At 43.5% G+C, this 13,397-nt stretch overlaps 1 protein-coding gene across 2 annotated transcripts in view; it reads right to left on the bottom strand.

The window, feature by feature from the left end:
- The window catches only part of ELF1 (E74 like ETS transcription factor 1), an 83,000-nt gene extending 69,695 nt beyond the window's left edge, over positions 1-13,305 (bottom strand). The window contains exon 1 of one of the 2 annotated variants that reach the window (XM_063149380.1): positions 13,233-13,305. The gene's annotated coding sequence lies outside the window, so the exon portion shown is untranslated. Of the gene's footprint in view, positions 1-8,277; positions 8,350-13,232 lie in introns of those variants that run through there. The other variant, XM_063149381.1, reaches the window with a different exon arrangement.
- Positions 13,306-13,397: the final 92 nt, after the last annotated feature.

Raw genomic sequence — 13,397 nt, 5'->3', positions numbered from 1 at the left:
TCTCTCAGCTACATTTCAAGTCACAAAAACAACAGTTTCCATCTCTAAGCTCATCTTCAGTCAGGCAGGCAGTCCTACCAGCAAATCCTGTAGGACTGAGAGCCTGTGGATCAGTCCAACAAACCAAACCACCACCTCTGCTATTGTCCCTTGCCCATAAAAACAAGGTACAGCAGTCAGACATATCCTAAACAGGCATGGAGGTTCAGCTCCAGAGAGAATTGCTGCTACTATGATGTGTTTTCCAAAAGCCTCCCAGGAATCTTCTTTCTTGGTTCTGTGGTCTAGGGAGCCCTGAAACCAAAACTGGAAAGCAGAGGCTAAGAGAACAAGAAGACATTATGGCATGCACAGTTTCCCAATGTGATTTTCCTCCTGCTTTCTACTGACAGAGGTCATTCTGTTATTAATTGAAGCAGTTCAATATTCTCCCCAAATAACCTGTCATAAAGGCTTAATATTCTCAATGCTACATTCAAAATACTATATATAATTCATTCTTATTATTTCAGTCTAATTTAGTCTCTTTAGCATTTCAATATATATATGTTTAAACTTGTAATCCATTTTGTCCTGCATTTATTGAAGGTCCATCAGCTTTAAAGATACTTGTGCTCTGAAAAACACCCCACTAGAACTGAGTGACTTCAACTCCCTCCACCATCAAGGAACAGGAGTTCACATTCTAGCACAGTAGCCTCCATTCAGAGCGTTTCATCTACTGCTTCTCTGTAACTAATTTTATTTCTTGAACTTTTCCTTTTAATGCTCCCCATTTTTAGCAAGACTTATTAGAAATGTTTTCCAGCTTTGCATAACAGACAAAAATATACCACTTGTGACTGAGAGCACAGACATCTTCCTGTGTGAGTAATTGAAGAGTAACATCTAACTAATTTAATTTTAATATTCAGAATAACAATAATTAAAACAACCTTTTCTATTACAGTAGTCAATGATCTCACTGAGGAAGGAGAAAGAGTAAAGAAAATCACTTTTCTGGGTTTTTTTCATTAATTGCTCTCATCCTCAGGCCTGTTGGTTTTATGATATGATCCCTTGCTGCTTTGCATAAGCTAGCAGCTTACTTCCTGCTACTCTGCTTCATGAGAAAATGAACTCCCCTACCCTAAACAAGGACACTTTAATTCTTTTATTGCTAATCCTTACTTGCATGCAGCAGGCTGCTGCTTCCCCAGAAGATCCTAAACAATCTGTCTCAGGGTTGTGGTTCCAGGTGATTGTAACAGTGTTAGGTGCATTACTTCTACTTAATTTTCTGAAAACATACACATTTTCCTTAACAGCTTAATACTAAATTTCCCCTTTCTACTCAAGTATATGACATTACCCAGTGAATGTTTTCAAAGCTACCCAAATATATTATTTGTGCACCATTCCAGCAATAGTCAGATTTGGAGGTACAGGATTTATGAAACAAAATTATACAATACATTGGAAAACTCACCACACAGGAAAAATGCTATCTGCATCATCAGAAAATGAAGATTTGCATTTTTGTGGCAATATGGCAGCTGGAGATCATATAGGGAGCAAACAGAGGAGAGAGCACCCTGCTTTGGGCACAAATCAACAGGTACAGTGCCCAGAGAACAGCTGATGCTTGTAGGCAGGAAGGAGCAGGGTGAAGACCTGACCTGAGGACCTGCAGGGCAGAGCTAATGCAGCAAAAAGCTGTTAATCCACATAGACAAAGCAAAACAGAGCAATGGGGAAAATGGTGCATAATCATTTAATAGTTGTGTTGGCCTACTTTTAGCTTAAAGTCATTGCCTCTTGTCACTACCTGACATGCAAAGTCCCTATCCCTCCTTTCTGTAAGTCACAATAAGGTCTCCTTGGAGCCTTCTCTTTCCCAGGCTGTCCCAGCCTGACTTTGTAGGAGAGGGGCTCCAGCCATCTGATCATCTTCATGGCCCTCCTCTGGAGCTGCTCCAACAGGTCCCTGTCTTCTTTCTTTGCTGAGGATGCCAGAGCTGGATGCAGCACTCCAGCTGGGATCTCCAGAGGGGGAGAATCGCCTCCTCACCCTGCTGGCCACAGCCCAGGATGTGACCAACCTTCCAGGCTGCAAGTGCACACTTGTTGGCTCACATCCAGCTTTTCATCCATCAGGAACCCCCAAGTCCTTCTCCACAGGGCTACTGACATTTTGTTTTGTTACAAAGCTCCTCCCTGCCATCAATATCACAGAATCACAGAGTAGTTTGAGTTGGATTCAAAGAAGTCCCTACCCATCCTATTCACCATGGGTAGGGTCTTCTTGCACTAGATCAGGTTGGTCAAAGCCCCACCCAACCTGACTTTGGACACCTGTTCATCCATACCATCTCTCTGAGCAGAGCAGAAATACACTTCTACTAGCCCTGCAAGCAAAGCCCCAAAAGATATCTTCTTGTCATTCATTTATTTTCACTTTTATTAAATGCCAGAAGTGCAAAGAGTTGAAATCTTCTGGGGAAAAAAAGAAAAAATATCACTACTGTGATAAAATAGAGCTAGTGGCAGGCTGCTAATTCATTTACTCTTTTTCTCCACATCACTGATGGGGTTTTACTGACTTACTTTCCCCATTACTTTCCCCTCAGGTCTCATCACTGTCACCAGTCCCAAGCTAACAACCACACCTGATTTCCCACAGAACCACCTGGGGCTTTCTGTACTTCCCTCCTCATTTGTAAAGCACAGCAAAGTAAGTCCAGACTGTCTAAAAGGAATTGGAAGATCTTGAGCTTGAACTCTTGGTCATATCCAACTGGAGAAGCTCTGGTGCTTCACTGATGGCTACCATTCACTTAGAAAATCTGATCATTAATTAGGTGAAAAAACTGCTTGTCCATGCTTCATGCTCTTAATCTCCTCAAAACTACATCACACTATGTTCAGGATACAAGGGGAAAGAAAGTTAAGCTCTAATTACAGGTAACTGGTCTTCAATGTTATTTGGTAGCAGCATTCAGATTTGAGTCCATTTTCCTCACATTTAGCAAAAGGTAACACATTGCTCTTAAAAAGGAAAGCAAAAAATCCTTCAGAAAACAAATATCCACACACTAAGCTGGATGAGAGGGATGTAAATGTCTCACTACAGGTAATGAATTAAACCCAACATTCTTCTGCAAGCACTGATCTAGCTCCCAGTTATTCAATAAGAGTTTAAATTACCACAACTTTACCAGTGGGACTATTCAATTTCTTCTGTGTCTCATTTCCCTGGCTCATGTTCTTCCAGTTAGAAGGAGAAAGCCAGTTTGGATTGCCTTTTTCTACTTCTTTCCCTTTCTAATTTGTTTTACCTTATTTTCTTTCATTCCATCTCTATTCACTATTCTTCAGGCATATCAATGAACATTCAAATACATTTTATAATAAAGACAGGAAAATTTTATTGTGGTGGTTCTCCAGAGCAAAAGCTTGGAGACATCTGCTTTTAAGCCACCTAAGCTCTGATCATGTTCCAGTCAGAATCCACATACAATAGTAATTTCCTCCCTGCTTATCTGGAGATGGTAAGTAATATTTTTCTGGCAGATGAAACAAGTAATCCCAAAAAAGAGATTCCTCCCCAGAACAGTGAAAAAAGAAACCAAAAAAAGCCCTTCCAAATTTTTATTTTTACTTGTCTCCAGTTCAGTAACAAACTGAAAGCCATGATTTGAAAATGCAACTAAGAAAGTGGGAGCACACGAACAGCCAAGTACCAGTGACAGCACTCATAAGGCCCCCCTCGCATCCATCCCCCAGTTTAACACAGTATCCAAATTCCATGGTTTCCCTAATACTTCCCAGTTAGGACAGGTTGCTCTGCTAAAAAGCAGTCATCCTGCAAAGATGATCACAGTGCTATGCAAAAGAACCACAATTATGCATTTTCTGCCTTAAATGACACCTGCACAAATACTTCTGCCTATTGAACACCTATAGCAAGACTACTGCTCAGTCTGATGATAACATATATAGAATAGAAACTTTCATCTGAACATACATGTTCCAACTTCAAAAAAAGATGGGAGAGTTCATACGGTTATCCACCACATCATAAACCAGAAACTCCAACAAACTACACAGGGTCTAATTACACTTAATGCTGCTACATGTCTTGATGTCAATCTGAAAAAACGGAAAGTGTGAATCCAGGAGACCTAAAGGCTTAAAGAATTTTTAAAAAAGTAATATTCTTGATGGGTGTTGAGGCAAAGACATGAGATCTGAAACCTAGTCTGCATCTCAAAGTACGTGAAGAACACAGAATTTTGCAGAAATTCTCCACAGGAAAGGCATTCTCTCTAAAAATACTTTTTTTTTCCCCCTTCAGGAAAACATGAACTTAGTAGTTTTCTTTGACTAATGTGTATAGATTTGGGAAAAGAAGAAAAACCCCACCTACCTAGTAAACACAATGAAGGGCTTGTACAGTAACAGTCTCATGTAAGACTTGACCTTTTAGCTGCTAGTCACACACAATGATAAAACAGAGACTACAAACCCCCACTTCTGATTCAGCTTTTATTTCAGAGGGACAAAACACAACATCTACAAAGGTTAACATAATGGTTTTCTTGCAGAAAACACAGGAAGACCTTTTATGCCAACAACATCCTGAAAACATGCTGCCCTGAAAATCTGTTCTGTCTGACCTCTGCTTTAGACTGCCCCAAAATGTACCTCCAGAGGCAAAGCAAGCAGCTACATCAGACCTTAGGTCATGTATTTGCAATAGTTCACCTCAAATGAGGTACACAATGATGCCCTCGCCCCCTCCCCTCCCAAAAGGGTACAATAATGATAGATGTATACTGGTATACTTAATCTTAAGGACATGAAAACAATTTAACATAATAGACACATCCTGGAAAAATATTCACAAACAGTCATTTGCAAAGAATATAAAAGTGTATTTCTGCCTCTCACAGTCATGGCTGTGGTATACTTATGATCAGAAACAAGTTTTTTCATTAATTAAAATATTATACTTGTAATGGTTGCCAAGTTTTGCTACATGATAATATTAACATTTGAAAACTGAATCTGAAAAATTCTTAGTAATATTTTTTAAATCCTTCAGACCAAATCTGTTAACCCATAAAATTAGGTCAACTAAGAAAACCTGAGAAAGATCCCTAGAGGTTTGTTCTGGATGGCTTAAGATGAAGGTTTCACTTGAAAAGGCATCCAGTGAAAGAAAGACAGCTGCACTGAGCACATGAAAATCCAAACACACAAGAAAAGAGCTCAGCTCTACCTCAGTGGATGTAAGCAGGTGCTGGGGGAACTATTCTCTGCACAAAACTACATGTGGGTATAATTCCCCTCTAGCAGAGGCAAACATAAAATGCTGGCAACAGGTCTGCCAGCACAAGGTTGGAGAAAAGTTTACACTTCTAGATTCTGTGGATACATCTCATTTCCAATATCTCCACTAACACACCACTGATTTCCTTAACCCTTGCCCCCAGCAGTTTCTCAGCACAGCTTTCAGAAACTGCCTCAGCTTTGCCACTTAGGCTCCCCAGTCCATTTTGAGTGAAATAAATCTTATGTTTTAACCAGGCAAGTTAAGCAAAATAGTTCTGGCAGAACAGAAGGATTCCTGTTTTCAGCTGGCAGGTCAGGGGCAGTAAAAGCACGCAGAAAATGAGTGACCAGCTGCCAGGGGTGGGGGGATGACTGATGCAAGACAAGCAGACATCACAGCTATGGGCTATGCTCTAGAGGTTCATTGTTCCTTAGACAACACATTATTATCACAACATAACTGGATGTTGGATTCAACAACGACAAAGTTGGATCACTCAGTGTTCCTATGGCAGTACGCGAACACTAAGTACTCTCACACCCTTTTTCTGACCAGTCTTGCTGTCCTCCTACCCACAATACCACCTCCCTTGTCCTTGATCTTAAAAAAACCAAAATCCCATGGCACAGGATGGCATAACCTTGTCACCTCTTCAGTGAACTGGTGACGAAGTCCACCCTCAGCTTCCCTTGAAACAAACATATTTGCTGTAGGTCTCTTGATCAACAGTGGACCTTAAAAACCACAGACCTTTCAATTTCTCCTAGACCTTTCCCTTTTAACACAATGAGAGAACAGAGAACCAAAATGCTGTTCAATGCCCCCTTGCCTGGAAAAGGTCTGCAGCAAGTTGCAGAACCCTACAGCTTTTCCACTGCTCCACCACCAGCTCATGCCCCCTCTCCAAAGAGCCCAAACACACCCAGAATCATCCAACGCAGGCTGACATGCAAGCTGCTGAAATGGCACAGCACCAGAGCCTCTCTGGGCAGCAGCAGATGCTCAAACAGAAGCTGCAGCAGCAGACACTGTGTGAGCAACCTTCTGCCAGGGCTTTCTACCTGAACCTATGACATGCAAATGAGTCACAGAACAAGGTCAAGCAAGCTGAAACACCTCATTAAATTTTGTTGATGCCTGTATTGCCAGCAACTCCAGACAATGTAACTGCTTAATGTCACTATTGTATTCATGGAGGGGAAAAAAACAGGATATCCACTGCCTAGAGTAGACAAGTGGGTGTTAGTACTAGGTTTTAACATGAAAAAATAATTCTGTACATACATACAAATAAAAGGAAGCTAAATTCTGGAGAGTGGGAAAAATTACATCTTCACTGGCCACAGGTGTGCTGGATTAGGCACCAAATGGGAAGTTTGCACAACAGGTACAGAGTAATGCATTCCATAAAAACACCTAACTCTTGACTATTCTGATTATAGTGACACTTGGCTGTGGTGAGGTAGAAAATCAAACCTGACAGATAACACAGTCCTACTCCTGTTTCTAGTATTTGTTAATTCAGGGTGCATAACTATCCTACACACATAAGTTTGTGCTGTTGCACATACAAACAGTCAGCTATCCAGCTCAACTACTTAACAGTATTAAATTAAAATTTGATATGCCTGTGAGATGGACACTTAACAATTCTGACTATTTTAATCTGAGCGTCAAACATTGTTTCACCTCACAACTAGGAAGGGAAGGAAACTCACTAAATATTACAAACACAGTAAGATGTCACAAAGTGGCAAACTACAACCCACGACTGCACTTTCAAAACAGACACAATGTGGCAACATTCATTATCATCTCATATTAACACAAGTTTTATCCAAGTACTGAAACATCAAAATTGAATGCCAAATTCATTGTTCTCTGAGTCTGCCATTTTCTGAGAAGAAATTTATTAAATAGCTTAACTAGAGCTCTTTAAAATTGAAATCATCCAATCTGATTTGTACTTGTGTTTGGCTCCTGCATGTCCTAGAAATCAATAGTAAATTATTATTAACTCCAATGAACATAGCAACAGGCAGATGGGCCAAACCCTAGAAGGCTGTACCATCACTGGTTTCCCAAACATGAACATCTCAATAGAGCAGATGAGGAAAGTGTATTTGAAAGTCATGTTTGAGAGGAGTGCTTGAGTATTTCCAAGTCTGTGGAAACACTCATATATACATACTTTCAAGTCTAAAGATAGTGACAAGAACTTCATCTCTTCAAGTTTCAGTTGTTCTCAACAAGAAAACTCCCAGTAAACTCATCCTATATAGAAAATGTTTTATTAACTTAAAACTTTCATAGGATATCTTAAAGTGTGAATGAAAAAGCCAAACCAAAACCACTGTAAAAGACTGAACATCAGATTTTTGATACCATATACACTACAGTACATGCAATAAAATACATTTTTTACAGAAAGAAATATTTCAACTCTATAGAGTCTATTTGTTCTAGTTCAGCTGCAGAAGGAAAAAATGTGTCTGTTTGTTATATCAATAAAGAATGGACTATGGAATTATAAAGCACCATCCCGCAGCTATATCTAGGCTCAAGTTCAATTCCCAAGCTAAATTAAACTTTCAGTTTTATTGTGAAGCTGCCTGAAAAGGAGCATTGCAGGTAATGCTTCAGCCTGATTCAGGCAGTCAGTCATGTTTCAGGTTACAAAAGACTTCACCAAGGTATCCTCTGCTGTTTCAGTGACTGCCAGGGGTGTTCTGCTGCCAGGCCATGTGCACATTGCCTGCCTCTGTCTGCCTGCAGCAGATGTGGCTGCAGGAGGGGAATGCTCGAAGGACAGAGGGATGGCTAAGGGAAGAGCAGTGAGCAGCTGACTTCTGAACACTGAGCTTGCCTATCTAAAGGCAGAAAAAAACCTTTTTAATCCCTATATATATATAGGGGATATAACTGACAGCATCCTGACCAAAGAAAGATGATACACCAACCTGGGAATAGGAGGGGACTGTGTAAAGTGAGGATCTGATATCCTGTCACCAGCTGCCACCAGATGTGATACTCTAGAGGGAAGTACACAATAATTAATCACACTCCCAGAAGTCAAATTAGGCATCAAGAAAAAATGGTGCTCCTGACCCAAGAGAAAAACAGCCAAGTTCTAAAGTATGGCATTTTATTGTAATCTTGTCAAGGTAGCAATATGTGCTACAATACACAGAAAGCACTGCAAGTAATCTTGTTTTCTCAATCTAGGGAAAAATGCAGGTGAATGGAGTACAATTCTTCCCCCTTCTACACACACTGGAAACATCCTCCACCAAAGCAAGTGAAAGCATATCTTTAAGAAGAAAAACCCAGCAACTTTAAACACTCTCAGCAACTGCAAATCCACTACAATCCTTTACAGCCCTCGTTGCTACTTATTAGTTCAAAGTACAACATGCCTAACTTCATCTCTCAGACACTGGACGGTCAAGTAAATATCATGTATTTTCCTTACACACATGTATGATATATACAGGCACCATATAGTTCCTCAGATGTACAATCTGCAATTGTGACACCTGGTCTCCAAACCCTGGATCACTTTGGTCCTCGTGCTCTTATTAATATTTCACATCCTCCCTCACGTGTGAGCAGCAAAACCAGACATGGAATTCCTGTGATCTTACTAATGCCACGTACTTCCCTATTTCTGTGCAATATTTATATTGCTGCACAGCCAAAGACCACACTTCAGTTGCAGCATTGCAATGAAAACTCCTGTTGAGATGATTCTTTGCACAAATTCTTAAGCCTTCTTTCAATAAATTACCAGCTTGAGGACAGCCCCCTATCGTACTGGTGCAACCACAATCCTGGTTCCTTTGTACGTGGCCGCATGAAAAATGCCTTCTGATGGATGCTGATCATTAAAAAAAATTATTTGGAGTATGGTGTACTAGTAACTTGTTCCACACGTGCACAAACCTGCACATAATATGCTGGTAATGAGGCGATATCATCACAGAAGCTGTGAATATATTGATGTTAACCAGCCTTACACCAAGATCCAGCCCCCAGGGAACCTCACAAGAAACAGCTGCGCTTCCATAGAAGAAAGGCACGCCTAAGTTCCTCTCTAAACTAAGAAAGATTTATGAAGCAACTCTGCCAATGTTTGTGGTGTTTATTCCACAGTGACTCCATGGCACAATTGTTTTAAACTCACACTTCACTGCAGACTTAATAGATATTTCAAGGACACAATATAGGGTGAGTCTGCTACAATAGAGCAGTTGATGAATAGCTTAGGAATTTGGGAGATGTGGGTTTTTTACAATTCAAAATGCTGGGAAGCTATTTGCTTTAGTTCTACTGTAAACTGGTCTTTAACAATCGTTAAGTCATTTTGAAGTATTCAGAGCAAGTAAGCCCTGGCTTGTCATTTATTTCAGAGGCTCCATTTTAAAGTTTTCAATTTTTCAGCCAGGAAAACAATGAATAATGTGAGTAAGGAAAATCATTCATAGCATTAACCAAAGATGTTTAGGTTCCTTTCTCTAGTAAGGAAAAAAAACCAAACCAAAACTAACAAACCAAAAGAACAGTTAGTAGACCATGTAACCAGTCAAATAACATTGTAATTCAGCAGCACATTTCCATGTACATAAACATATACACAGGATTGGTGAAGCTTGTAGCATTGCCTATTAGGCAGCTGCTGAATACTTCCAATGCAAGATGCTGCTTCCAGCTGCTTGTAACTTGGCCAGACTTTGACTGCTTGGGTTGAAATTTTCCAAGTTGAATGTCTGCCTCAGGCTAAATTCTGTTCCATGTGCTGTAGGAGTTACCTCTGAGTGAGGGGTGCAGAAAGAGGCAGACTGGGATAAGAAGAACTTGGCCAAAGTACTTGAGCTGTTTTCAGAACAAAACCAGGGAAAATGCTGTCTCCCAATGGCAATACGTGTCTGGAAATGTGAAAGGCCTTAATGCTCTTCCATCTCCCGATGACAGATCTGAATGGGGGGTGGAGCCCTTTTGGAGTCCCCCTTTTGCTGCCCCCGTGAAAAGTCCACCTGCATTTGATCAAATGTCCAAAACCCAGCTGCACTGTGTGCATTTTCAGTAGGTGTCTGCTAGGCCACCTCCACATTCTTCTCAGCTCCTCCTGGTGATCAGACAGCACAAACAATTACGAGCAAGCACAGCAACACAGAGCACAGCCATGACCTGCCACCACTGGTTACCCTCAACAGGGGGCTCTGACAGCAGAGTCCCAGGTGTTACCTTATGAAGCCAGCTGATGAAGGATAGTGAACAAATATTCTACCCTAGGCTGCCTATCTGCTTTTTGGCACTTTTCCTAAGGGAAAGAAAATCTAGGAAATTACTTACAAAATGCAGTATTAAAAGCATGATAAGCAAAGCAGATTTTAGAAATTATTAGAACTAAGTGGTTTACATTAACTAACAATGTCTCCTAGTGCTCATATGCATCAATCTCTAACTAGATAAATCTGTATTTGCAGCTGACCTGGCCACATTTTTTCCCACTGAAGCTTTGCTATAATTAACACACAAACTCCTCTTTTTGCCCTTGTTCTCTAGAGCATCATAAAACACTTTCAAATCACAGAGGAAATTATTTCTTTTCTCTTAGGTTCTTATATGCTTCTCATCACTACAGTAATCTGTAAGATAAAGGATACTGTTACCCACATATTTTTAATACAGGAAACTAAGATATATTAAATCAAAAAACTACGGACACTGAGTCAGCAAATCTGACACTCAAGGCTTGTATTTCCTACATGCTTAGACCTGCAAAACATCTTCTGTACACAGAGACCAAACAGACACTCATTTATGTTCCAGATGGTTAAGTTTAGCATAACTGCAAAGCAGATCCCAGGGACTCAGGCCAGGCTCCCAGAAAACCCAACAGACCACGGGCAAAAACCTTTATGCTTATGTGGAAATCAACGGCAAAGGAAATCAAGCTGCAAAATCCGATTCTCCAGCTGTCTCAGCTCCGAAGCTGCCTCTCCCTCTGTGTACAGTTGTTTGCCCCATTGTCACTGCTGTCCAGCCAGAGAGCTGCTACACCTTGGGGGACACGTTGCCATGTCCCGAGCTGGCCGGGAAGGATGCTGGCACATCCTGTCACACCATCCTCAGGCACAGCTCCGAGGCGGGCAGGTGAGCCCGGCATCCTGAGCACTTTGCTTTGCAAACTTATCGGCAGGGTAGGGCTGTGCTCAGGGGACAGGCGGTAAATGTATAGAATGTATAGAGATCAGCGACATCCACTGGGTGGCAGGCATGTTTCACGGGATCCAGACCCAGCTCGTATGCAGAGGTACACAAAACGAAAGCTCCCAAATACTGGGCTTGTTCCCCGTCTCAGAAGCAGCAATTGAACGGACACGGTAAAAAAAAAAAAAAAAAAAAAAAAAAAAAAAAAAAAAATTAAATCCCACAGAGGGAAGTTAGCGTATTCTGCCTTGATTTTAACACCAGCTTCTTGTCTGTGGTGCTGAGGCATTGGAATTGCCCTGGCACTCGGGGGTTAGAGCTGCGAGGACACACAGTGTCCCGTGTCCCTCTTGTAGCTGGGTGCCCTCGCTCGAGGTAGCAGGGACCTTGTAAGAGTCTCTGCTGCACTAATTAATGACCAATGCCTACTGAGATAAAGCCTTTAAACTCTTCCCCAATTTAACAAACTGAAGGGGGGTGGAAGTTTTTTGGACCAACAGCTATAAATGAGTCCATGTGTGTAAGCAGCTAAACTTTAAAGTTGAAAGAAACATAAAAAAAACGGTATTTTCCATGGATTTCCACTTAGCATCCAAGCAGAATAATTTCAAAAGTTGCTTAGAGGGAGAAGACACCATCAACCAAATTTCAGCCCAGGGTGTATATTTATAGCCATGTTGTGAACTACATAAAAAGTACACTTATAGTGGAAATGCTGACAAATGCAAAACTCCTGCAGCTAGCTATGACAGTTTGACCACAAGCCCTCCTTGTGAGAGGAAAAGGCAATCTCCCCACCTCCTTTCTCAGGCAGCTCGACAGCGAGCTGGGGCAGGGGGTGCTCGGTACAGGTACCACTGCCCTGTCCCTGTAGGATGGATCGAGGCAACTCTTCCTCCCCGTATTTCCCACATGTTGAATGAGCCACCCCCTGTTTTTGCCATAAACAACCGGAGGGCCTCTTACAGCCATGACTCACTCCGCAGGCTTCTCCTCCACCCCTGTGCGTGACTGTAGCAAACAGGCTGCCAGCTGCAGCCGGTGAATTAACACGACTTTTTTCGCAGAACCGTGGGGAGATCAGTCACACAGGGCAGGGCGAAGGGGGAGGGAGGGGGTGACGGTGTGCGGTGGAACACCAGCCCGGGGTGAGTTTTATACGTGGAGCAGCGGAGGGGCCGATGTGCCGGGGACGCCCGAGTGTGACCGTGTCCTCCCCGTCCCCCCGCCCCGGCACGGCGCCGGCCCTCGGCCCCCCTCTCCTGCCCCACGACGGCGGCGCCCGGGGGGAGGCAGGCAGGGACAGAGGGAGGGCAGGGCGGGGGCGCCGGGGGCAGTGGGGAGAGGGAGGAGGTGAAGCTGGCACGCAGCAGGAGCCCTCCCGACACACGCGCCGCCGAACTCCCAGAAAGTTGGCAGCGGCGCCCGGCGGGACGGGGCTCCTCTGGCCGCCGCCCCAGGGCGCGCTCCGCCGCCCGGCCGGGGCCCGCTGCCTCCCCGGCCCCTTCGCACCCTGTCACCGCCCTTCTCCCCACACCTTTCATCTCCCATGGGTGCCGCGGGGCAGGGACTGCCTGGCACGGGGCGCTGCCGGCGGTGGGGCTCGAACCCGTGGTCCACGGTGTCTCTCCCCACCGCAGGGGAGGCGGCTGAGCCTCCCGGTGCCCCCGAGCGCGGGACGCGGGCGGCGGGCGGCACTCACCGAGCGGCCGCGGCTCCTTCTCCCGGTCCGGGCGGCTCCCGCTGAGCGCTCGCCTCCTCGGGGACGAGGGAGGAGGAGCGGGTGAGGGCAGGAGGTGGAGAAGGGCGGGGAGGAGAGCGCGGCTTGAGCCCTCCCGGCTCCCGTCGCCGCGCTCCCTCCCTCGGC

The sequence above is a fragment of the Melospiza melodia genome, chromosome 2, assembly GCF_035770615.1.
Source record: "Melospiza melodia melodia isolate bMelMel2 chromosome 2, bMelMel2.pri, whole genome shotgun sequence".
In the NCBI taxonomy this organism is placed as follows: domain Eukaryota; kingdom Metazoa; phylum Chordata; class Aves; order Passeriformes; family Passerellidae; genus Melospiza; species Melospiza melodia.
The sequence above is the reverse complement of the archived record's forward strand: the minus strand, read 5'-3'. Positions and strand labels throughout refer to the sequence as shown.